This window comes from Fundulus heteroclitus, unplaced genomic scaffold (assembly GCF_011125445.2).
Source record: "Fundulus heteroclitus isolate FHET01 unplaced genomic scaffold, MU-UCD_Fhet_4.1 scaffold_36, whole genome shotgun sequence".
In the NCBI taxonomy this organism is placed as follows: domain Eukaryota; kingdom Metazoa; phylum Chordata; class Actinopteri; order Cyprinodontiformes; family Fundulidae; genus Fundulus; species Fundulus heteroclitus.
Window position 1 is genome coordinate 2,076,335 of NW_023396770.1, and position 27,783 is coordinate 2,104,117.

At 39.0% G+C, this 27,783-nt stretch overlaps 1 long non-coding RNA gene across 1 annotated transcript; it reads left to right on the plus strand.

Moving 5' to 3' along the window:
* The first annotated feature begins 495 nt into the window (after nt 1–495).
* Nucleotides 496–4,852, plus strand: LOC118559893. Its single transcript, XR_004929001.1, has 4 exons — nt 496–541; nt 1,587–1,765; nt 3,650–3,820; nt 4,686–4,852. It is a non-coding gene; the product is annotated as an uncharacterized LOC118559893 (long non-coding RNA).
* The last annotated feature ends 22,931 nt before the right edge of the window (nt 4,853–27,783 follow it).

Consider the following 27,783-nt stretch of genomic DNA (forward strand, 5'->3'; position numbering starts at 1 on the left):
TTCTGAAGTCCTCACTAAGACTAAGAACGTAGAGAACATGGACCCGGTTCTGAAGTCCTTCCACTAAGACTGAGAACGTAGAGAACATGGACCCGGTTCTGAAGTCCTTCCACTAAGACTAAGAACGTAGAGAACATGGACCCGGTTCTGAAGTCCTTCCACTAAGACTGAGAACGTAGAGAACATGGACCCGGTTCTGAAGTCCTTCCACTAAGACTGAGAACGTAGAGAACATCTTCCTGACAGCAAAACAAATATGTTCTGTCTCCTTTCTGATCGTCAGTCTCAGGTGTGGTAATACCTGCATTGTTACAGGATCAACGATGAACACCTTTGTGACGGTGAGTGAAATTCCTTCATGATTGTTGCCTGGAACGAACAAAAGAACGACGTTCCTCAGAAAGCAGGCGGAGGAACTTCTGCTCAGATATTTACTCTGACACACATCAGGATGGACGTATTTAAAGGTTGAGGATCAGCTGAGAAGCAGCAGGAGTCGGGTCTGTGTCTGACAAGCATTGATTTTACCTGGAGATCACAGGTGAGAACGCACCTTTACACATTTGTCAACAAAAGAAAGGAACATTAGATCTCAGAGATGCAATAACTGTTGGATATTCTGATAAAGCAGAACAGAAGCTGGTACAGCTTGTTCCGTCGGTTCTGATGGGTCAGGAGGAGCTGCTGGTTGGTCCAGATTCTCTGAAAACTGAAATCTGTTTAATTTAATGTTGAGGTGGTCCTGCTAGGTCATGTTCATGTCAATAATTTATTTAAAGCAGTTTTATTGCCTCCATGTTCTCACTGAGGAAGAACCTAATAAAGTAAGAAACATTAATTCTGTTAAACATCCATCTAAATATATTTTCTGTTGTTTCTGGGATTGTCTGAAGGACCCTGTCAGTGATTTAGTGGAGAAACTGAAAGGAAATCTTTTTAAGAACTCTGGGCAGAAAAAAACTGAAATTTATTATTTAGTTTTACGTCTTTTCTTGTTGTTTTATCTGCATTTCCCTTCATCATCAAACATCTCAAACATTACAATCATATCTATGACAGAGATGTATAACCATCATAAAGGATGCAGTGAAGGTGGAATTTCAATTTTTTGCAACAATTAATTCAATTAAATTCAACTTTAATAATCATTGAATTGTAATTTTTAAATTGTTTAGTATTATGTATGATAGATCTCTGTTATACATTGTTATTTTTATGGCAGCCATCTTGGCCAGGTCTCTTCTAGTTAAATACATTTTATGTCAATGGGACTTCCTGTTTAAATAATTAAAAACAAATAAATGAATTCGTTTTTAATTACTGTTGTCATTAATTAATTGAAAGCTTTTACATTATTAATAGTTTTTATCAGTTTCTGTCATGACTCATATTAAACATCCTCAAAGACATGTTGAGCATTTGTTTATTAATACGTCACTTTAAAGGCATTTATTCATCACTTGTCTTTTCCAAAAACACCCTGAAGAACCGGTCTGAGGTAAATGAGAACAAACCTGTTACCAGGAAACTGAGTTAGAAATGAAGCATAACGATTAAACTGTGACTCTGATTGGTTCTCATTTCAGTGACTGTGACCAACATCAGATTCTTCTGGTTCCTCCATCCTGAAGTTTAGAAGCTGAGCCGACTGCAGGATTGAAGCAGATCTAAACCAGAGGCTGCAGCGTCTCCCTCAGTTTCTAGCTATAATATTTCTATGGTGTACATTTTAACCACCTGGCACCTTGCTGAAAACTTCTAACAGGTGGGTGAATAAACGGATGTAAAAGACTGGTACATGAACAGTTTACATTAGATTAGATTCAGCTTTATTGTCATTACACAGGTACAGGTACAAGGCAACGAAATGCAGTTTAGGTCTAACCAGAAGTGCAATAGCAGGTGGATATTACTGTGAATAGAGTTTTACAGATATGTACAATAGCATAATATACAGATGATTATTATAACAGAGTTTACATGTACTATGAATTAGGGGTGGATGATATGAAGAAAATCTAATATCATACGATATATATCATGATATGTTCAAATAACCCTGAATAACAAATGTTTTTAGCCAAATAGTAACTAAAGTTGCATTGGCATATCTCATATTAACGTGTCAAATCTTTTTTGTTTGAAAGATTTATTGCAAAATAAAAAATGTATTTAAAATGTTATATTTTAGCTATTTTTTAACCACAGCTGCACATAGAAGTTTTTCACAAATTACAATATTGTCATATTAGTGCTCTTTTGTGATCAACACTGGACCTTAAAAACAGAACATCCCAGCGGCCAAAAGGAACACCAAGGAAAAATCTGACACAAATTAAACCTGAAATAAAAGGTGCTCTTTTGTGCTTAAGACATATAAATCTGTATAATAAAAATGTGACAATCCCAAAAACAAAGCTTGCATAGTGACTTTAAAATCAACTGACCAGTCGCAGCTACATATTCAGAGCATCTCAAGAATATTTCCGTTGCTCTTTAGGTGCTGGAAAATTTTAAACAAACATTTTTTTCTGTCATATGGGTTTTAGCAAAAGAAGACGCCAGTTTCAACAATTTTACGTCTGGTTTAATTGAAGTTTCCATTGTTTTTTTTGGGGGGGGGGTCGACATGCAGAGCTTACAAGAGTTGCACTGCATGATGTTTTAGGTGGAGGAACAAATTTGTGCTACTGCTACCTTTTGTGGCAATGGTGTTACGGCATGTTTAGGAAATTACCGCATTTTGTTCGACATCCTTCCACTAAAACGCTCGCTGTTGCCATGGTTCTCGCCGCCTCGTCACCGTTACGTAATCGCACGGCTTCGTTGTTGCGTGTGCGTGTTTGCGCCAGAGCGCTTTCTGGCTTGGAGGCGAAAAGAATCATGCGTTCACAGAATGCGGGAGAAACTAAACTCACAGTGAATTAAATACAGCGGCTCAATCTTGCCGTGAAAATTTGCACGTGATGGTCGCGATAAAGTAATTTTCAATATTGCGGCAAGGAAAACTCAAGATACATCGAGTATATTCGATATATCGCCCAACCCCACTATGAATATATGTACAGGTGGCTATTACTATAGGCAGAATTGTGAGCATGACATACAGGTAGCTGTTTCTATAAATTGAATAAATAGAGTTTGGACAGCAGCTATTTAAATTAAAGTGCAGTGGAAGGTAAATGCATATTACAGTAAAAGTACGGTATTGCAAATGTATATGTAAACAATTGGTACTGTGAATAAACAGTCAGCAGTGCAAATCAATATTCAGTCATGGACAGATCATCAGTGTAAACACTGGACTGTTTGAAGTTTTGTATTCAAACGTTAACTGTAGATGGTCCAGGTTGGACAGAAGCTATAATTATCTGGAAAAAAAGACTATAAAGCAATAATCTGGAACGTCTGGAAGTCCTGTTACCGTATGAAAATGATAAAATCCTTGTCATCACTTTCACTGGACGGTCATCAATCCCTCGAAGATCAATGACTTTAATTCAAAGTGTTTTTCAGTTTTTTTTAGGAAAACATTGATGACAAAAAAAACTAGGTTTAATGGACACATAGAAACAAAAGTACTTATTTCAGCAATCATGATCAATATAAATACAAATAAATATATATTTTTTCTTCTGTCTGTTTTCAGCACGTTTCACTGCTTGCTGGACATTAGCACCAGTCGGCCATCGTAACTTCCAGGAGAACTGCTGCTCTGCTTTAGCCTCTGAAGTTTCACTTTAAAACACAAAATCCAGTTTGTGTTTGAGGACTGGATCAGTGACAAGAAACACCTTTCCTGATAAAGATCTTACATTAGGTAATGTCATGGTGTGTTACTTTTAAATTTTTACCAAGCACTGCTGATGTGGAAGATTTTCAGATTACTAGGAGATTCTTTTTGACTTTCTGGCTCTGGCCTTTCCTGATAAAGATCTTACCTTGAATAATGTCCTAGTGTTGGTATCCTGATCATGATATTGATAATGATGATGATGATGATGATGGTGATGATGATGATGATGATGATGATGATGATGATGATGATGATGATGATGATGATGGTGATGATGGTGATGATGATGATGATGATGATGATGATGATGATGATAGTGATGATAGTGATGATGATGATGATGATGATGATGATGGTGATGATGGTGATGATGATGATGATGATAATAGTGATGATGATGATGATGATGATGATGATGATGATGATGATGATGATGATGATGATGATGATGATGATGATGATGATGATATTGTTGGATGTGTTGGACCATCAGGATACCAGTCGATTGGTATCAAAATTAGTCCTCTTTTGAAAGGGAGGAACCAGCTTTGATTGTCACAGTTAAACTGGTTGATTCACTGTGTGAATGTTCTGCTTTTAAGCCTGAATTTACCTGAAACTCCTCAGATTAAATAAGTCTTTTGGAGAAGAGAAACATTTTAACAAAGAAGAAATGCTCCAGAGGACCTATTTAACTTTTTGTTTTATTTCTGTACCTAATTATTGAGCTGTATCAGGACACCAATACAGACGTGTGCAGGTTCAGTGAAAGGAAACACGTTGTGATCTTTTCTGTTAGATTTAACGATGGATAAGCACATAGATTCTATGTTTGGTTAATATGTGGGAACTGTTTTAATACATGCAACATTTAATGTTTTCTCTACAGCTTCCAGTAGAGGAGGACTACACTGTCTCACTCAGGGCGAGGATGTCTACAAGCACCACAATGGCAACGTCATCTCAGACAAACAACTCTGACTTCAAGTGTTTATCTGTGGCCCTTCTGAACATTAATGGCCTTAGAAACAAAACCGTTTGTATTCGACAGATAATTTTAGAAAATCAGCTCCATGTTCTAGCTCTGTGTGAAACTAAATTAAACACCTCAGTTAAAGACAGTAAAGTTTACATACCAGGTTTCAGGATGTGGAGGAAGGACAGACCAAATAAGGGAGGTGGTGTTGCTCTGTATGTTCAGGATCATATTGAAACTACATTAAGGTCTGACCTGATGGAGACTGAAGCTGAGATCATTTGGGTTGAGATGAAACTTCCTGGTAGCAGACCAGTTCTAGTAGGAAGTTTCTACAGACGTAAACAAGATAATGCAGGTCTAATTGGTATCTATTACACAATGACTTTGTTATCAAAGGAGAAGAAGGACAAAGACATTTTTTTGATGGGCGACTTAAATATTGACTGGAAAAATGAGATAGAGGGGAATACTCCAAAGGGTATATCTGGACTGGGCTTAACTCAGATTGTAGAGGTTAAAACCAGGTATGATAAAAAAAACTCATCTTCATCATGCATTGATCACATTTATACAAATATTCCAAAGATGTGCCAAGATGTACGCTCTACTATGAGCGGCTGCAGTGACCATAACCTCATTACGGCTAAAGTAAGGATAAACATTCCTGAGAAGAAAATATGGTGTAGGTCAGATGAAGAGTTTGATGAAGGAAGCTATAAGATTGATCTAGAGAAGGCTGAGTGGACTAAAATGCATGAAGAATCTGATCCACTGTCCACATTTACAGATACATTTCTCTCAATAGCAGATAAACATAGTAAACCATGGATAACAAATATCTATGATAACCTGAAGGTAGACAATGAGTGGACATCTTTCATAGCTGAAAAGAAGAAAAAAGAGGAAAAAATAGAAAACGATGAGCGTGATAAAGTTTTAGAACAGATTGAGACAAAACAAAAGGAGATTTTCTGTGGGAAAGTAGAAGCTGCACAGGATCATCCTGAGAAACTATTACCAATATTTCAAGAGGTTTTGGGTAAAAGTTTGCCTTCTTATGTGATCAACATAACAAAAGAGGGAGACCACCCGAAAGATCTCCAACAAACTAAGACTAAAACTGAGGAGTTGGTTCCTGATGACGATCAACTTCAAAACAACTCACAAACAAGAGAGTTACTTAGTTTCAAGGACACTGATGCTGAAACAGTAAAGAAACGGTTGATATATTTCTGTGATAATGTGTCTCGTGGAATAGATAAAACTGAGCTTAAACTGCTGAAACGTGCAGCTGATTACATCTCTGTTCCCATCTGTCACATCCTGAACGGATTCATCCGCAGTCAAGTGTTTCCATCTGAGCTGATAAACCCCAAAACAGCCTTAATGTCAGGAAACAAATGTACATTTTTCAGAGAGAACAACCATAAGCATGGTGTTCACATTATGTTAGGTTTAATCTTTGAAGCTGTTCTTTGCGGCCAGGTTAGACAGCGCCTTAATCTAAATGATCTGATTCCTTCAACACCAAGGGAGGATGAAATCAGTCAAATAAAATCTGAGTGGATCAACACGACAGGAGACGTCAAGAAAACTGGGATAGTTTATAGTATTTTCTTGGATTTTAGTTCTCTGTTTCACAGCATCCGTCATGAACTGCTCCTCAATATACTGAGGGAATATGGTTTTTCAGATTCAGCTATTTGTCTCATAAAAAGTTATCTCTATAACCACAAACACTCTTATGGTCTACCTCAGCAGTGTTTACCCGCTCAAGTCCTCTTCTACATCTTTCTAAATGATATCAGCAGCGTCTTTAAACAAGACTTCACTGTTTTGTCTGGAAACTACTTTATGATGTATGATACAGGCAAGAACGATGAAAAATTAGGAGAAGATTTAACGTTAGTGCACCGCTGGGCTGAAAAGAAAAAGATTTCTTTAAATGAAACAGAATTAGTTGCAACCAAAGACAGTACAGAAATTATTTTTAACCTCCTCCGGTCAGTGTTAGATTGTGGTCAGTTGTTTCAGTTAAACTGGATTCAAGTTCTGAAAGTTGTAATGCAGAATCATGGATCCTCCTGGGAAAATAAATATTATTCAGTCTTGAAAGATTTAGAGTCATATTTTGGTAAGAAGCGTCTTGATATTCCTGAAGAAGTCAAAGACAAAGTGATTCATTTTCTGGTGCAGGATCAGTTTGGGAAAACACCACCACCATAAAAGTTCTTATGCTGTCAGAAAACTTTCATTTAAGAAAACTCCCCTGCAGGATTGTGTGAAAGTGTTTATAAAATAATTACTTCAAGCTATTTTAATGCCAAACGGAAAACATTTCTTAATTCTTCTGTGTTGTGTCTGTTAGATAAGATAATCCGTTCAGAGCTCAAATCCAAAAACAACTGCCACTATATCATTAAAATGTGAACGTGCTCCTTTTTATACAGTTTAGCCCAAAATTATTGATACTTCTGTTAGGCTTATATTAAAAAAATATTTTTAGGCCACTAAAAAGCTTGTTTCTGATGTATAATGAAATGTCATGTCTCCAAACATAATACTGTAATGTAAAAGATGACTATTATGACAAATAAATCATTCTGTTTTTATCTATATTTAATTAAAAAGTCCTGTGAATTTTTTTTAATATCCTTAACGATATTCCATGGAAAATATTACTTTGCATTAAAGCCATCAAGTCTTTTCCTCTTTCTCCTCTGGTATTATTTTAAATTATCTTTGGTGATGAGCTCCAACTCTTTGAGGGTTTAAGGCCTCCTCACCATCACCCTAATCTTTACCTTCCTCTAGATGGAGAAGTTACCACTCTGCCCGGGAAGATCTAAGATGTTTTCATTAGTTGCTTTCAGAAGATTAATTTCAACATGAATCTGCCAGAAGTATACAGGACTGTCTCAGAAAATTAGAATATCGTGAAAAAGTATACTAGTAGGCTATTTAACTAATCACTTGAATCGTCTAATTAACTGGAAACACTGCAGGGTTTCCTGAGCCTTGAAAAAACACTCAGCTTGGTTCAGTAAACTAAATCACAAGTATGGTAGTGGTTAAGAGACGACATCAGATTCTCACAGTAACTGGTGTACTGACCATGGCATTACTGTCCTTGATTGGCCTGCCAATTCCCCTGACCTGAACCCCATAGAGAATTTGTGGGGTATTGTGAAGAAGAAGCTGAAAGACACCAGAGCCAACAATGCAAATGAGCTAAAGGCCGCTATTGAAGCATCCTGGGCATCCATAACACCTCAGCAATGCCACAGGCTGATTGCCTCCATGCCACGCCGCATTGATGCACTAATCTGTGCAAAAGCATTCCCAACCAAGTACTGAGTGCATTAACGGACATTTTCAAATGTTTGATTTTGTTTTGCTGTTATAATTTTTTTTTTACTTGGTCTGAGGAAATATTCTAATATTTTGAGATAGGATTTTTGAGTTTTCTTCAGCTGTAAGCCATAATCAGCGATTATTAAAACAATAAAAGGCTTGCGATATTTCAGTTGATTTGTAATGAATGCAGAATGTATGACATTTCATGTTTTTTAATTGCATTACAGAAAATAAAGAACTTTATCACAATATTCTAATTTTCTAAGACAGTCCTGTAAATAATTTTGGGCTTAAATATATGTGCAATTATAAACTGATGAGGCCCAACCAATAGAAATGTAACAGTATAGTAGAAACCTACTGTACTTTGATTTAACTGTGATATAACTTTGTACTCTTGTTTAATTAGGCCCGAGCAGCGAAGCGCTGCGAAGGCCTATTGTTTCTGTGTTGTTTCTTATTATTAGGCCCGAGCAGCGAAGCGCTGCGAAGGCCTATTGTTTCTGTGTTGTTTCTTATTAGGCCCCAGCAGCGAAGCGCTGCGAAGGCCTATTGTATCTGTAGTGTTAATTAGGCCCGAGCAGCGAAGCGCTGCGAAGGCCTATTGTTTCTGTGTTGTTTCTTATTATTAGGCCCGAGCAGCGAAGCGCTGCGAAGGCCTATTGTTTCTGTGTTGTTTCTTATTATTATTAGGCCCGAGCAGCGAAGCGCTGCGAAGGCCTATTGTATCTGTGTTGTTTCTTATTATTAGGCTCGAGCAGCTAAGCGCTGCGAAGGCCTATTGTAACTGCAGATTTTATTATTATTATTATTATTATTATTAGGCCCGAGCAGCTAAGCGCTGCGAAGGCCTATTGTAACTGCAGATTTTATTATTATTATTATTAGGCCCGAGCAGCTAAGCGCTGCGAAGGCCTATTGTAACTGCAGATTTTATTATTATTATTATTATTATTATTATTAGGCCCGAGCAGCTAAGCGCTGCGAAGGCCTATTGTAACTGCAGATTTTATTAGGCCCGAGCAGCTAAGCGCTGCGAAGGCCTATTGTAACTGCAGATTTTATTATTATTATTATTATTATTATTATTATTATTATTTATTCTTGGGACTTTTGAAACGGCTTTTTGGAGGCCTAAACATGCATGAAAACTCACCAAACTTTGCCCAAAATTGTCCCCCGTGAGAAATCGCATGATTTTAGTGTAATTGAAGGCGGGCGTGGCAAACCCGCTCAACAGCGCCAACTAGAGTGAGTTGGGCCAAACCGTAACACGTAGAAAGCTGAAATTTTTTACCTAGGTAGCTTTCTTAAAGTTATGAAAAAAAGTCTATTGTGGGTATGCTCTAAAACCCACAGGAAGCCTGCCATTTTGGGTCAAAGGGTAAAATATTGACGGTTTTTGCCTCAAACTTTAACGAACTAGTCCTAGGCATTTTAAGCTATCACTTTCAATTTTTTTCAGCGTGGAGATGAGACCTTGAGGGTTAAAAGTTATCAAAGGTTTTATGAAATATGCATATTTGCCTGAGCTGTCACATTGCAAAAATCAGGTTTGTGGAAAACCATTAAAAACGCATTAAATCAGTAAGCCCCAAGCCATGCTTTGTCTGAGAATTATGAAACTTGGTAAGCAGATGTAACTTCTCAGTCCCTACAAAAAAGTCTCTTGGACCAATTGTGTAAACCCTAAAGAAAGCCAATTAATTTTCATCAAAGATGTCATTTTGTCATAAAAACGGGTATTATTTTTGACCACAAGATGGCAGCATAATACTTTGAACCTCTGATTTACCCATGTCTATTCTTAATCACTCTTACTTTTATTTATCGACTCTTTAGCTTTCTTATCAGCCATTTAATTACCTTTCATTCCTATATGTGCAGGAACCCAAAGAAACACAGCTGATAACCCCATCATCTGAATATGATATAATATTTGTTGAATTACTAATAAGATATCTGGACGGCTTTCTGAATGATTTCTTTTTAAACTGATCAATGATGAACTTGAATCTGAACATATGACAGCTCTTAATGGTCTCACTTCCTCAATCCATTCTACAGCACCTAATAATGCAATCATTTCTGCCGTGTAAACAGATATTCCTTCATTTAATTTCTTCCCTATATGCAGTTTAAACTCTGGAATTATTACACCTACTCCAGTTTGTCCTAATTGATTTTTTTGATTCATCCGTATACATTTTTACATAATTATAAAACTGTTCTATATATTCCTCCACTATTAAAGAATTACATATATACATTTTATCTCTATTTTTCTTTTCCAATATTGTTAAATCTACTATTGATTCAGGTAAGATCCATGGTGGTGTTATTGATAATGGTACTGTTGGACTAATATTTCAATGATTTAATCCTAATTCTCTTGCTTTCTGAATAATTGTCCAACCAAATGACTTATTATGAACCTTCTTTTTCACTGCAGGAATGTAAAAGTCAATTAATTTTCATCAAAGATGTCATTTTGTCATAAAAACAGGTATTATTTTTGACCACAAGATGGCAGCATAATACTTTGAACCTCTGATTTACCCATGTCTATTCTTAATCACTCTTACTTTTATTTATCGACTCTTTAGCTTTCTTATCAGCCATTTAATTACCTTTCACTCCTATATGTGCAGGAACCCAAAGAAACACAGCTGATAACCCCATCATCTGAATATGATATAATATTTGTTGAATTACTAATAAGATATCTGGACGGCTTTCTGAATGATTTCTTTTTAAACTGATCAATGATGAACTTGAATCTGAACATATGACAGCTCTTAATGGTCTCACCTCCTCAATCCATTCTACAGCACCTAATAATGCAATAATTTAGTAAATTAGCCCAATAGTTTAGAGATAACTGAATTCTTCTCAATGTCGGGAAGTCTGAACAACAACTCTTAATGCATCACGTGACTTTTTGGCACAAATTTACCGCAGCGTGGGTGGGATTGTTTCTTAGTCGAGCAGAGGCTGTTTTGTGTGTGCAGAGACCATTTTGTACTGGAGGAAAACTTATAAATGATATTTTGAGTGCAAGGTTGGCGGACAGTTTGCAAAACAATTTCTTTTGTGTGAAACATCTTTTTGTGTGCAAAACAAGTTTTATTTGTGTGCAACACCTTTTCTGTTTACAACCTTTTGGCAGGAAACTATCTCCATAACTCTTGCTGCAGCATTTTGGATCAGCTGAAGACTTTGAACTGCATTTCAACCAGTAAAGTAATGTTTAAACCAGGGGTGTCAAACGTACGGCCCGCCAAACGATTTGGTCCGGCCCGGTGGCCAAATGCAATATCATTATTCAACGGCTGTATCTCCTTGCTGCATCAACCGATCTGCACCTGATTTCACTGCCGAACGGGTTCGTGTGAATTGCCCGGTGGACGTGCGCGTAAAGTGCGTGACATTTTCTGCGGCGGCTGGCGGCAGGCGGTGCGCGTACCCCAGCGGTGCTTGGCTGCGAGGGCCGCTCATCGCCGCTTGCGGCTTTAATTATGATTATTAGGCCCGAGCAGCTAAGCGCTGCGAAGGCCTATTGTAACTGCAGATTTTATTATTATTATTATTATTATTATTATTATTATTTATTCTTGGGACTTTTGAAACGGCTTTTTGGAGGCCTAAACATGCATGAAAACTCACCAAACTTTGCCCAAAATTGTCCCCCGTGAGAAATCGCATGATTTTAGTGTAATTGAAAGCGGGCGTGGCAAACCCGCTCAACAGCGCCAACTAGAGTGAGTTGGGCCAAACCGTAACACGTAGAAAGCTGAAATTTTTTACCTAGGTAGCTTTCTCAAAGTTATGAAAAAAAGTCTATTGTGGGTATGCTCTAAAACCCACAGGAAGCCTGCCATTTTGGGTCAAAGGGTAAAATATTGACGGTTTTTGCCTCAAACTTTAACAAACTAGTCCTAGGCATTTTAAGCTATCACTTTCAAATTTTTTCAGCGTGGAGATGAGACCTTGAGGGTTAAAAGTTATCAAAGGTTTTATGAAATATGCATATTTGCCTGAGCTGTCACATTGCAAAAATCAGGTTTGTGGAAAACCATTAAAAACGCATTAAATCAGTAAGCCCCAAGCCATGCTTTGTCTGAGAATTATGAAACTTGGTAAGCAGATGTAACTTCTCAGTCCCTACAAAAAAGTCTCTTGGACCAATTGTGTAAACCCTAAAGAAAGTCAATTAATTTTCATCAAAGATGTCATTTTGTCATAAAAACGGGTATTATTTTTGACCACAAGATGGCAGCATAATACTTTGAACCTCTGATTTACCCATGTCTATTCTTAATCACTCTTACTTTTATTTATCGACTCTTTAGCTTTCTTATCAGCCATTTAATTACCTTTCATTCCTATATGTGCAGGAACCCAAAGAAACACAGCTGATAACCCCATCATCTGAATATGATATAATATTTGTTGAATTACTAATAAGATATCTGGACGGCTTTCTGAATTATTTCTTTTTAAACTGATCAATGATGAACTTGAATCTGAACATATGACAGCTCTTAATGGTCTCACTTCCTCAATCCATTCTACAGCACCTAATAATGCAATCATTTCTGCCGTATAAACAGATATTCCTTCATTTAATTTCTTCCCTATATGCAGTTTAAACTCTGGAATTATTACACCTACTCCAGTTTGTCCTAATTGATTTTTTTGATTCATCCGTATACATTTTTACATAATTATAAAACTGTTCTATATATTCCTCCACTATTAAAGAATTACATATATACATTTTATCTCTATTTTTCTTTTCCAATATTGTTAAATCTACTATTGATTCAGGTAAGATCCATGGTGGTTTTATTGATAATGGTACTGTTGGACTAATATTTCAATGATTTAATCCTAATTCTCTTGCTTTCTGAATAATTGTCCAACCAAATGACTTATTATGAACCTTCTTTTTCACTGCAGGAATGTAAAAGTCAATTAATTTTCATCAAAGATGTCATTTTGTCATAAAAACGGGTATTATTTTTGACCACAAGATGGCAGCATAATACTTTGAACCTCTGATTTACCCATGTCTATTCTTAATCACTCTTACTTTTATTTATCGACTCTTTAGCTTTCTTATCAGCCATTTAATTACCTTTCACTCCTATATGTGCAGGAACCCAAAGAAACACAGCTGATAACCCCATCATCTGAATATGATATAATATTTGTTGAATTACTAATAAGATATCTGGACGGCTTTCTGAATGATTTCTTTTTAAACTGATCAATGATGAACTTGAATCTGAACATATGACAGCTCTTAATGGTCTCACTTCCTCAATCCATTCTACAGCACCTAATAATGCAATCATTTAGTAAATTAGCCCAATAGTTTAGAGATAACTGAATTCTTCTCAATGTCGGGAAGTCTGAACAACAACTCTTAATGCATCACGTGACTTTTGGCACAAATTTACCGCAGCGTGGGTGGGATTGTTTCTTAGTCGAGCAGAGGCTGTTTTGTGTGTGCAGAGACCATTTTGTACTGGAGGAAAACTTATAAATGATATTTTGAGTTCAAGGTTGGCGGACAGTTTGCAAAACAATTTCTTTTGTGTGAAACACATCTTTTTGTGTGCAAAACAAGTTTTATTTGTGTGCAACACCTTTTCTGTTTACAACCTTTTGGCAGGAAACTATCTCCATAACTCTTGCTGCAGCATTTTGGATCAGCTGAAGACTTTGAACTGCATTTCAACCAGTAAACTAATGTTTAAACCAGGGGTGTCAAACGTACGGCCCGCCAAACGATTTGGTCCGGCCCGGTGGCCAAATGCAATATCATTATTCAACAGCTGTATCTCCTTGCTGCATCAACCGATCTGCACCTGATTTCACTGCCGAACGGGTTCGTGTGAATTGCCCGGTGGACGCGCGCGTAAAATGCGTGACAGCTTCTGCGGTGGCTGGCGGCAGGCGGTGCGCGTACCCCAGCGGTGCTTGGCTGCGAGGGCCGCTCATCGCCGCTTGCGGCTTTAATTATTATTATTATTTATTCTTGGGACTTTTGAAACGGCTTTTTGGAGGCCTAAACATGCATGAAAACTCACCAAACTTTGCCCAAAATTGTCCCCCGTGAGAAATCGCATGAGTTTAGTGTAATTAAAAGCGGGCGTGGCAAACCCGCTCAACAGCGCCAACTAGAGTGAGTTGGGCCAAACCGTAACACGTAGAAAGCTGAAATTTTTTACCTAGGTAGCTTTCCTAAAGTTATGAAAAAAAGTCTATTGTGGGTATGCTCTAAAACCCACAGGAAGCCTGCCATTTTGGGTCAAAGGGTAAAATATTGACGGTTTTTGCCTCAAACTTTAACGAACTAGTCCTAGGCATTTTAAGCTATCACTTTCAAATTTTTTCAGCGTGGAGATGAGACCTTGAGGGTTAAAAGTTATCAAAGGTTTTATGAAATATGCCTATTTGCCTGAGCTGTCACATTGCAAAAATCAGGTTTGTGGAAAACCATTAAAAACGCATTAAATCAGTAAGCCCCAAGCCATGCTTTGTCTGAGAATTATGAAACTTGGTAAGCAGATGTAACTTCTCAGTCCCTACAAAAAAGTCTCTTGGACCAATTGTGTAAACCCTAAAGAAAGTCAATTAATTTTCATCAAAGATGTCATTTTGTCATAAAAACGGGTATTATTTTTGACCACAAGATGGCAGCATAATACTTTGAACCTCTGATTTACCCATGTCTATTCTTAATCACTCTTACTTTTATTTATCGACTCTTTAGCTTTCTTATCAGCCATTTAATTACCTTTCATTCCTATATGTGCAGGAACCCAAAGAAACACAGCTGATAACCCCATCATCTGAATATGATATAATATTTGTTGAATTACTAATAAGATATCTGGACGGCTTTCTGAATGATTTCTTTTTAAACTGATCAATGATGAACTTGAATCTGAACATATGACAGCTCTTAATGGTCTCACTTCCTCAATCCATTCTACAGCACCTAATAATGCAATCATTTCTGCCGTATAAACAGATATTCCTTCATTTAATTTCTTCCCTATATACAGTTTAAACTCTGGAATTATTACACCTACTCCAGTTTGTCCTAATTGATTTTTTTGATTCATCCGTATACATTTTTACATAATTATAAAACTGTTCTATATATTCCTCCACTATTAAAGAATTACATATATACATTTTATCTCTATTTTTCTTTTCCAATATTGTTAAATCTACTATTGATTCAGGTAAGATCCATGGTGGTGTTATTGATAATGGTACTGTTGGACTAATATTTCAATGATTTAATCCTAATTCTCTTGCTTTCTGAATAATTGTCCAACCAAATGACTTATTATGAACCTTCTTTTTCACTGCAGGAATGTAAAAGTCAATTAATTTTCATCAAAGATGTCATTTTGTCATAAAAACGGGTATTATTTTTGACCACAAGATGGCAGCATAATACTTTGAACCTCTGATTTACCCATGTCTATTCTTAATCACTCTTACTTTTATTTATCGACTCTTTAGCTTTCTTATCAGCCATTTAATTACCTTTCACTCCTATATGTGCAGGAACCCAAAGAAACACAGCTGATAACCCCATCATCTGAATATGATATAATATTTGTTGAATTACTAATAAGATATCTGGACGGCTTTCTGAATGATTTCTTTTTAAACTGATCAATGATGAACTTGAATCTGAACATATGACAGCTCTTAATGGTCTCACCTCCTCAATCCATTCTACAGCACCTAATAATGCAATCATTTAGTAAATTAGCCCAATAGTTTAGAGATAACTGAATTCTTCTCAATGTCGGGAAGTCTGAACAACAACTCTTAATGCATCACATGACTTTTGGCACAAATTTACCGCAGCGTGGGTGGGATTGTTTCTTAGTCGAGCAGAGGCTGTTTTGTGTGTGCAAAGACCATTTTGTACTGGAGGAAAACTTATAAATGATATTTTGGGTGCAAGGTTGGCGGACAGTTTGCAAAACAATTTCTTTTGTGTGAAACACATCTTTTTGTGTGCAAAACAAGTTTTATTTGTGTGCAACACCTTTTCTGTTTACAACCTTTTGGCAGGAAACTATCTCCATAACTCTTGCTGCAGCATTTTGGATCAGCTGAAGACTTTGAACTGCATTTCAACCAGTAAAGTAATGTTTAAACCAGGGGTGTCAAACATACGGCCCGCCAAACGATTTGGTCCGGCCCGGTGGCCAAATGCAATATCATTATTCAACGGCTGTATCTCCTTGCTGCATCAACCGATCTGCACCTGATTTCACTGCCGAACGGGTTCGTGTGAATTGCCCGGTGGACGTGCGCGTAAAATGCGTGACATTTTCTGCGGTGGCTGGCGGCAGGCGGTGCGCGTACCCCAGCGGTGCTTGGCTGCGAGGGCCGCTCATCGCCGCTTGCGGCTTTAATTAGGCCCGAGCAGCGAAGCGCTGCGAAGGCCTATTGTATCTGTGTTGTTTAATTATTATTATTAATCTGCCACCCCAAAGAGGGGCCTTTTTGGGGGCTTTATCATACTCAAAAACTCACCAAACTTGGCGGATGCAAGAAGACTGTTTAAAAATTTTGTATTTTAAGGTCGTCACAAAAATCAAAACAAAAATGCCTCAACGGCGCCACCTAGCAATTTTCAAAAGACCCTTTGCTATTCACTTACTTCATCGTAGAGACATGAAATTTGGTACAGTGGTAGAGCTCACCAAGACGCTCAGAATTTACAATTAATGTCATAGTGAAAATATCACAGGAAGTCGGCCATTTTAGATTGAAGGTCTGATTTTGACCTCAATTTTGACGTTTACAGCATTGGTACTTGATCGAACTCCTCCTAGGGATTTCGAGCGAGCGGCTTGAAACTCGGTCAGTCTGATCATAAGGCATGGCCAATTAAAAGTTATCAAAACGGTGAGTTTTTGAGCATGTTGAAGGGGCGTTAGCAGGGGTCAAAGTTCACCTACTCGCCACAAAACATAAAACTGTTATATCTCCTACACAGAAACACACAGAGGCACCAAACTTTCTGTGATTGATCATCATCGGGTCTTCTACAATATCCAATGGTCAAATGATGACATTGCTTAGGCCACGCCCCCTGACAACAGGAAGTGTCATGTTTTGTTGTAATTGGTCGCTATGTTACCCCTTTAAGCTAATCAACATGAAACTGTGTCCACAGACAGAACACATGTTGATGTGTTGTGGATTTCAGGCCCAACTGGATTCGATGGAGCAGGGGGGCGTGGCGGCGTGGCATATTCACCTCAAACGCTGCTGTCATACGTTTGGCTCTGAATTCCACAGTTTTGGGCCAAGCTGCTTAAAACTCATTTGGATGCATCCTTATCCACCCCCCAACAGGAATCCATAACAAACTTTAGTGAGCAGGACTTAGTTTCTCCATAGCGCCACCAAGCAATTTTCAAAGGACCCTTTGCTATTCACTTAGTTCATCGTAGAGTAATGAAATTTTGTACAGTTGTAGATCTCAGCAAGACGCTCAGAATTTACAATTAATGTCATAGTGCAAGTATCACAGGAAGTAAGCCATTTTAGATTGAAATCTGAATTTTGACACCATGTTGACATGGTATCAAATACCATCATCATCAAGTTTGATCATATTTGATCAAACTTGTCCAGCAGGGGGCAGCAAGAGACCACAAATGAACCCCAAAGGAATTTCTCTTGGTAAGTAACTGATCTTAACTCTTTGGTTTCCTTATATATTTAAGTTGAACAGATATACAAATCCTGCTTGAAAACTGACAAACTTACTCTTGTTCAATACATTTCATTTTTTATTTATATAGCGCCAAATCATGAAACATGTCATCAGGGGTGTACTGGGACAAAAAAAAATCGGCCCTGGCATTTTGGATTAGACTGGCCCACCACATTTTGTTGTGTACTGAATGTGTATACCAACTGTACAATACCTTGAGGTCAGGTTAATGGAAATTAGTGAGAGTGGACACTTAAAATACTTCTAAAATCTTAATTTATTAACACGGTAAAATGTAAACTCCATCACAGCACAGCAACTATTCTTAGATCAGAGAGAGAGAGAGAGAAAGAGAGGTGTCAGGGTCAATCACACATATTATCACGTTACATCATTATAAGAAGTTATTGTAAGTTGCTCATCAGATCTATTTAGTCTTCCAGATACTGTAGGGTAACATTGGACTAATGTGCACTCACTGTGTAAAAAAGGATGCCAATGACAAAATGAACCAGAGAAAGGCCTCACTTATCATGGAAAGAAAGAAAACATATAGTAACATAATATAAATTTTGATTTACTCAGTCATTTGTAATAAGTATTTTATTTATCTAATTTCCTAATTTTTGATCATATTTTCTTTAAAATCGCAGACTTTTTGCTATTTTCCATGTAAATCCTTGGTGGCGCTTCATAGCGAAGCCGGTGAGGCCGCAGCAAGCTTGGCCTCCCCTGGGATTGTGCAATCCCATGTTAACTGCGCTGACTTCCATTCTGTGAATGCATCTTCCTGTCTCTAGATCATAAATTCAATTGTTCAAACAGTTATGAACAGATTTTCCACAATTTAATATATGTGGATTACGAATTGTGTTTTGGTCATCAAACTGTGTGCAGATAACATGTTTTCGTGGTGCTGGCTGATCATAAACAGCAAAGAACTGGTTGTAAGTGAGGTCGGCAGTTCCTTGGCCGCTAGGCAGGGGGCGCTCAAGGGGCACCGCTCGTGATCCCCAAATAGTAGAGTCAAAACAAGTTATTGATGTTTTATTAGCGAGTTTTGCTAAACAAGTAAAGCACTAAAAAGACTCTAAACATCCAGCGGAACAGGACTGATGAAGGAAGGCTTTCCTCCCTGGCAGTGAGCTCCATTGAGACTGAGAGACTTTTAAAACTGAAGAAGATAAAGAGAACTTTTACCGGAAAATGATGATATTTTTGTTCAGAAAGAGCGCCGCAGGGACTTAAATTATAACTAGAGGTAAGACAGCGATACTTATTCATGTTTTGTTTTTGTGATAAAATGTGCGTAATGTGGGTTATAGTTTTAGAATGTGTTACAAATGCAGAAATCCATCATAACTCATAAACTGTTACAGTCAAATGACAAATAATTTATTTTTATTTTTTCATCAAATAATCAATATTTTTCCATGTCTCTTGGTGAATTAATTTGGCTCAATCAGTCTCCTTCAGCACTTTGCAACAAGTCTACTCTGTAGAGTGTATATATTTGTAAATCTGACTCTGATGACGTCAGTGCCTCACCAGCTATGAACCCTACCGCACGTCACTGACTACAACCACCACCATATTTTACATCAGACAACGGAGCAGATGAAGGGCCTGCTGTTGGGAACATGTCAGTCAGTCTGACACATTTCGCAGCGTCCGTTTGAAGAACTCGTTTCTTTTTTTCGTGCAGTTTCTCTGCGCCTCCCTTGCGTTTCTTATCCATTACTACTGTGAACACCGCTGCACAAAGTTCCACATGGAGCGTGAAGGTGTTTTTCTACTTTATGATTGGCCTAGCCCTTTAGACTGTCAGGGATGATAACCAATGGGCTGCAGTAGCCCGTGGTAAGGGCCGGATGATCGGAACAGACTCTTGCACTGCTGATTTTATTTTTCTTTATGCATTATGCAAATATAACAAGACTGATATATAAAATAATAATAATAATAATACATATTATTAATATACTTGTCGTGTCTGCCGGCCCAAACAGCACGTCGGCCCACCGGGAAAATGCCCGGTACGTCCGATTACCAGTCCATGCCTGCATGTCATCTAAAGGAAGTTTACAATGTCAAAATCAATCAGATTATACATATTAAGTCAGATTATCCAGATTGGTAAAAGAAATCCTATATAAGGGAACCAGTTGATTGCATCAAAGTCGTAACAAGCAGCATTCACTCCTGAAGAAGCATAGAGCCACAGGGAGAGTCGTTTGCATTGTACATGGCTTTGCAGCAATCCCTCATACTGATCAAGCATGAAGTGACAGCAGAAGGAAAAACTCCCCATTAACAGGAAGGAAAAACCTCCAGCAGAACCGGGCTCAGTATGAACGGTAATCAGCCTTGACCGACTAGGGTTTACAAAAGAGAGAGAAGAGACACAACAAGACAGACAAAAAAGCACAGAAGCACACATTGATCCAGTAATGTGTTTTACATTAGATGGTAATAACAGGTGATCTGTCTTCCCTAGATGATGTCACAGCTAACAGAACGCCAGACCAGGTGTACCTACTATGGAGAAAAAATAGAAAAAACAAAAAGTTAAAAGCTGAAATGACAACAGTCATGCAAAATTGAATAACAATAGACCCTGATGTCCTCCAGCAGCCTAAGCCTATAGCAGCATAACTATAGAGGTAGCTCAGGGTAACATGAACCACTCTAACTATAAGCTTTGTCAAAAAGGAAAGTCCCAAGAGCCAGCTTCTAGAGGAGGAGTTCAAGTATCTTGGGGTCTTGTTCACGAATGAAGAGAACATGGAGCGGGAGATCGACAGGCGGATGGGTGCAGCGTCGGCTGTGAAGCTGGCGCTGTACCGATCCGTTGTGGTGAAGAGAGAGCTGAGCCAAAAGGCCCAGCTCTCGATTTACCAGTCAATCTACGTTCCTACCCTCATCTATGGTCACGAGCTTTGGGTCGTGACCGAAAGAACGAGATCCCGGATACAAGCGGCCAAAATGAGTTTTCTCCATAGTGTGTCTGGGCTCTCCCTTAGAGATAGGGTGAGGAGCTCAGTCATCCGTGGAGGACTCAGAGTAGAGCCGCTGCTCCTTCACATTGAGAGGAGCCACTTGAGGTGGCTCGGGCATCTGGTCAGGATGCCTCTTGGACGTCTCCCTGGTGAGGTGTTCCGGGCATGTCCCACCGGGAGGAGGCCCAGGGGAAGACCCAGGACACGCTGGAGAGACTCTGCTGGCCTGGGAACGCTTTGGGATTCCCCCGGAGGAAGTGGCCCAAGTGGCTGGGGAGAGGAAGGTGTGGGCCTCCCTCTTGAAGCTGCTACCCCCGCGACCTGACCCCGGATAAGCGGAAGACGATGGATGGATGGAAAAAGGAAAGTTTTAGGATTAGTCTTAAAAGTAGACAGGGTGTCTGCGTCACGGACCAAAACTGGGAGTTGGTTCCACTGGAGAGGAGCATGATAGCTTAAGGATCTGCCTCCCGTTCTGGTTTTACAGACTTTAGGAACCACCAGCAGACCTGCTTTCTGAGAGTGAAGTGGTCTGTTAGAAATTACTAAAGTTTGTACACAACATACACATGTGGAATATTGCTAACGTGTTACTTTAGCAATATTCCAATTGCTAAAGTGTTACTTTTACATTATTACTTTTGGGTGTGTATCCACCAATTTAACTGTCAAACTTTCATAAAAGCTGTCTTAATGCAAGAAACGAAACCCTTAAACACATGAAATAATTAACTTTAAATAACTAAAAAGGTTTTGTTAACTTTTCACATGAAGCTGGATTAACAGCTAGTAAGATACCTTTGATTAAATTTGTATACTAGTGTTTAAACCAGGGGTGTCAAACGTACGGCCTGCGGGCTGGATCTGGCCCGCCGAACGATTTAGTCCGGCCCGGTGGCCGAATGCATTTTCATTATTCAACGGCTGTGTCTCCTCGGTGCATCGACCGATCTGCACCAGATTTTTTGTGAGTCGTGGGGGAGCGCTGCCCAACGCGTACGTGTGTATTGCATGGTAGATGGGTGAGGAAAATGCATGACAGCTTCAGCGGTGGCTGGCGGTGGGAGGTGCGCGTACCTCTAGCGGTGGCCCATAGGCCAGAGCGGCGCTTGGCTGCAAGGGCCGATCATCACCGCTTGCGGTTTTAATTAGGCCCGAGCAGCGAAGCGCTGCGAAGGCCTATTGTATCTGTGTTGTTTAATTAGGCCCGAGCAGCGAAGCGCTGCGAAGGCCTATTGTATCTGTAGTGTTTAATTATTATTATTAATCTGCCACCCCAAACAGGGGCCTTTTTGAGGGCTTTATCATATTCAAAAACTCACCAAACTTGGCGGATGCATGAAGACTGTTTAAAAATTTAGTATTTTAAGGTCGTCACAAAAATCAAAAGAAAAATACCTCAATGGCGCCACCTAGCAATTTTCAAAGGACCCTTTGCTATTCACTTACTTCATCGTAGAGACATGAGATTTGGTACATTGGTAGAGCTCACCAAGACGCTCAGAATTTACAATTAATGTCATAGTGCAAGTATCACAGGAAATCGGCCATTTTAGATTGAAGGTCTGATTTTGACCCCATTTTTGACGTTTACAGCATTGGTATTTGATCGAACTCCTCCTAGAGATTTTGAGCGAGCGTCTTGAAACTAGGTCAGTCTGATCATAAGGCATGGCCAATTAAAAGTTATCAAAACGGTGAGTTTTTGAGCATTTTGAAGGGGGGTTAGCAGGGGTCAAAGTTCACCTACTCGCCACAAAAAATAAAACTGTTATATCTCCTACACAGAAACACACAGAGGCACCAAACTTTCTGTGATTGATCATCATTGGGTCTTCTACAATATCCAATGGTCAAATGATGACATCACTTAGGCCACGCCCCCTGACAACAGGAAGTGTCATGTTTTGCTGTATATGGTTGCTATGTTACCCCTCTGAGCTAATCAACATGAAACTGTGTCCACAGACAGAAGACATGTTGGTGTGTTGTGGATTCCAGGCCCAACTGGATTCCATGGAGCAGTGAGGCGTGGTGGCGTGGCGAAGTCACCTGAAACGCTGCTGCCATATGTCCAGACTTCCATAGGATATTGACAAATTTAATGAAAAGTAACTTAAAATTACATTAAAAGGACAACATTTTTAAAAGTCAAAAGGCTTATTTAATGCTTTGAGAACATCTTTTCTATTCGGCTACAAAATCAACTGGATTTGAGGGAGCAGGGCAGCGTGGTGGCGTGGCGAAGTCACCTGAAATGCCGCTGCCATATGTCCAGACTTCCATAGGATATTGACAAATTTAATGAAAAGTAACTTAAAATTACATTAAAAGGACAACATTTTTAAAAGTCAAAAGGCTTATTTAATGCTTTGAGAACATCTCTTCTATTCGGCTACAAAATCAACCAAAACAAGATGATCTTTTAAGCTATAAGACCATTTTGAAGATGTCAATACATAGATTTAAAGCTGGTGGGTCGCCACTGCCTCCGGTGGCCAAATGCATCGCTGCATCAACCGATCTGCACCAGATTTTTTGCGAGTCGTGGGGAAGCGCTGCTCAATGCCTTCGTGTGTATTGCCCGGTGGATAGGCGGGGAAAATGCGTGACAGCTTCTGCCATGGCTGACGGCCGGCGGTGCGCGAACCCCTGCGGTGGCCAATAGGCCGGAGCGGAGCACAATAAAGATTTAAAAAGAATTGTAAAATATTTTTCTGGAGCTTGACTCAAAGCAAAACAATGTTTATAATTATTTGTAAACATTTGTATACTCTATGTTTATCTTGTTTTTAAGTATTTTATATTTACAATAAAATGCATAATTTATTTTTCAGACTAGTTCCATATGAGAGGTTGCAAGAAATCTTGTAACTTTACTGAATTTGCAGCTTAAGAAGATTGGGTTTGACAGACAACACCAACATTCCCCTCAATCCAGTGCACACAATACCACAACAGACCTCATCACACTCTACAGTACATCAAGAAAACTAAATCAACTAATACATGTTCACAAGTGCACATGAAATGAAGTTAATCCATATTTGTGTGTCAGGGTGTCTAAGCACTCTCCAGAATTTGACTTCTCAGCAGAACCTGTAATAATTATAGAAAGTAACGTTATAGTTGTTCTGCCTTTTGTTAAGACAGCAAGGAATTCATGTCTTGAATACATTACATAAATAAGATATAAATTAATTCTTAGTCAGAGGAAATCCAAGGCAAAAACAGTTAGAAAAGTTTTGGGTTTTATTTAATCAGAGTGAGACATCACAACTTTGTTAGATCTCTATGTGAATTACGTGAGATAGTGAGTGCTCTCACCTGTTGAAGTTGAATTTGTTCTACACGCTTCTGCCTTGGAAAATATTCGTCTTTTTACAAAAAGAATGTTTAAAGCCAGATTTGTGAATAAAGGTTATTCAGAGAACGCAAGAAAAGGAAGCTTTGTGTGGTGAACTTTTGTCCTAGCTGTCTAGCTGCATATGGCCCCAGGACAGCACAATAGTTTTCTTGAAGTATAATTTTGGAGAAGTAGAAACAAGTATTAATTTCAAAAGGTAGGTAAAAAAATAAAAAAGTTTTTACAAAATCTTAAAATGTTGGATAGTCGTTATTTCCGTCTTGCTGTGAAAATTGGTGAAATATTATCATTTTTAATGCTTAGATATAAAATTGCAAGGCAATTACTAAAATTGCTTTTTGTTGAAAATGTTTTTTGGCATGCCATACTTTATATTTATAGGTAGCCTAGATGTGCATAATAAAAGAGTGGAACTAAAACCTGGTCTAAAATTTTTATGGCGCTTTAACTTGCTAAGAGTAATAACGTTAGATCTTTAAAATGAGATAACTGTCTCATAAAATGCGATAGTTTACTTGGTCTAGAGATGATGCAATTCAATGTTATTTATATAGCGCCAATTCATGAAAGATGTCATCTCAAGCTGCATTGTCCATGGCTTTGCAGCAATCCCTCATACTGTGCAAGCATGAAGCGACAGTGGGGAAAAAAAACTCCCCATTAACGGGAAGGAAAAACCTCCAGCAGAACCGGGCTCAGTATGAACGGTCATCTGCCTCCATCGACTGGGGGTTACAGAAGACAGAGCAGAGACACAACAAGACAGACAAAAAAGCACAAAAGCACACATTGATCCAGTAATCTGTTCTACGTTAGATGGTAGTAGCGGGTGATCTGTCTTCCCTGGATGATGCCACAGCTAACAGAATGCAGTCGTCTGCATTGTCCATGGCTTTGCAGCAATCCCTCATACTGAGCAAGCATGAAGCGACAGCGGGGAAAAAAACTTCCCATTAACGGGAAGGAAAAACCTCCAGCAGAACCGGGCTCAGTATGAACGGTCATCTACCTCGATCGACTGGGGGTTACAAAAGACAGAGAAGAGGCACAACGCAGCTGTTTAGAGCATTGAGCTTGGTCCCAGATGTTCTGAGTTCAACTCCCACAGACTGCCACTCTGGGTCCCTGAGCAAGACCCTTAACCCCTGATTGCTCCCCAGGCGCCGCACAGTGGCAGCCCACTGCTCCCCAAGGGGATGTGTTAAAATACAGAAGTGAATTTCTCCATTGTGAGATCAATAAAGTTCAATTAATATTATAACTATAGAGGTAGCTCAGGGTAACATGAGCCACTCTAACTATAAGCTTTGTCAAAAAGGAAAGTTTTAAGCTTAGTCCTAAAAGTAGACGGGGTGTCTGCATTACGGACCAAAACTGTGAGTTGGTTCTACAGGAGAGGAGCCTGATAGCTAAAGGATCTGCCTCCCATTCTACTTTTAGAGACTCTAGGAACCACCAGCAGACCTGCAGTCTGAGAGCAAAGTGCTCTGTTAGGCACATACGGGGTAATCAGAGCTCTGATATATGATGGAGCTTGATTATTAAGGGCATAATGCGTTAGTAGAAGAATTTTAAATTCTATTTTTGATTTAACAGTAAGCCAGTGAAGGAAGGCTAAAATTGGAGAAATATGATCCCTCTTGTTGATTTTCATCAGAACTCCTTCTGCAGCATTTTGGATCAGTTGAAGACTTTAAACTGCATTTTGTGGACTTCCTTATAGTAGTAAAGAATTACAATAGTCCAGCCTTCAAGTAACAAATGCATGGACAAGTTTTTGAGCATTGCTCCTGGACAGAATGTTTCTAATTTAGAAGGTGAAAAAAGGAAACTCTGGAAACCTTTTTAATATGGGATTTCAATGACCTGTCTTGGTCAAAAATAGCACAAAGATTTTTGACTTTATTACCAGAGGCCACATGTGGAATATTGCTAAAGTAATACTTTAGCAATATTTCCAATTGATAAAGTGTTACTGTTACAGTATTTCTTTTGGGTGTTTATCCACCAATTCAACTGTCAAACGTTCATAAAAGCTGTCTTAATGCAAGAAACGAAACCGTTAAACACATGAAATAACAATTAACTTTAAAGAACTAAAAGGGTTTTGTTAACTTTTGACATAAAGCTTGATTAACAGCTAGTAAGATACCTTTGATTACATTGGTATATTTATGTTTATACCAGGGTGTCAAACGTACGGCCCGTGGGCTGAATCCGGCCCGCTGAACGCTTTAGTCCGGTCCGGTGGCCCAATGCAATTTCATTATTCAACGGCTGTATCTCCTCGCTGCATCGACCGATCTTCACCAGATTTTTTGTGAGTCGTGGGGGAGTGCTGCCCAACGCGTTCGTGTGAATCGCCCGGTGGACGGGCGGGAAAAATGTGTGACAACTTCTGCGGTGGCTGGTGACCGGTGGTGCGCGAACCCCCGCGGTGGCCAATAGGCCAGAGCGGCGCTTGGCTGCGAGGGCCGATCATCACCGCTTGCGGTTTTAATTAGGCCCGAGCAGCGAAGCGCTGCGAAGGCCTATTGTATCTGTAGTGTTTAATTATTATTATTAATCTGCCACCCCAAAGAGGGGCCTTTTTGAGGGCTTTATCATATTCAAAAACTCACCAAACTTGGCAGATGCATGAAGACTGTTTAAAAATTTTGTATTTTAAGGTCGTCACAAAAATCAAAAGAAAAATGCCTCAACGGCGCCACCTAGCAATTTTCAAAGGACCCTTTGCTATTCACTTACTTCATCGTAGAGACATGAGATTTGGTACAGTGGTAGAGCTCACCAAGACGCTCAGAATTTACAATTAATGTCATAGTGTAAATATCACAGGAAGTCGGCCATTTTAGATTGAAGGTCTGATTTTGACCCCATTTTTGACGTTTACAGCATTGGTATTTGATCGAACTCCTCCTAGAGATTTTGAGCGAGCGGCTTGAAAGTCGGTCAGTCTGATCATAAGGCATGGCCAATTAAAAGTTATTAAAACGGTGAGTTTTTGAGCATGCTGAAGGGGCGTTAGCAGGGGTCAAAGTTCACCTACTCGCCACAAAAAATAAAACTGTTATATCTCCTACACAGAAACACACAGAGGCACCAAACTTTCTGTGATTGATCATCATCGGGTCTTTTTTAATATCCAATGGTCAAATTATGACATCACTTAGGCCACGCCCCCTGACAACAGAAAGTGTCATGTTTTGCTGTAAATGGTCGCTATGTTACCCCTCTGAGCTAATCAACATGAAACTGTGTCCAGAGACAGAAGACATGTTGGTGTATTGTGGATTCCAGCCCCAAGTGGATTCGATGGAGCAGGGGAGCGTGGCGGCGTGGTGAAGTCACCTCAAACGCCGCTGCCATACGTTTGGCTCTGAATTCCACATTTTTGGGCCGAGCTGCTTAAAACTCACTTGGATGCATCCTTATCTAGCCCCCGAGAGGAATCCATAACAAACTTTGGTGGGCGTGACCTAATGCCTCAACGGCGCCACCTAGCAATTTTCA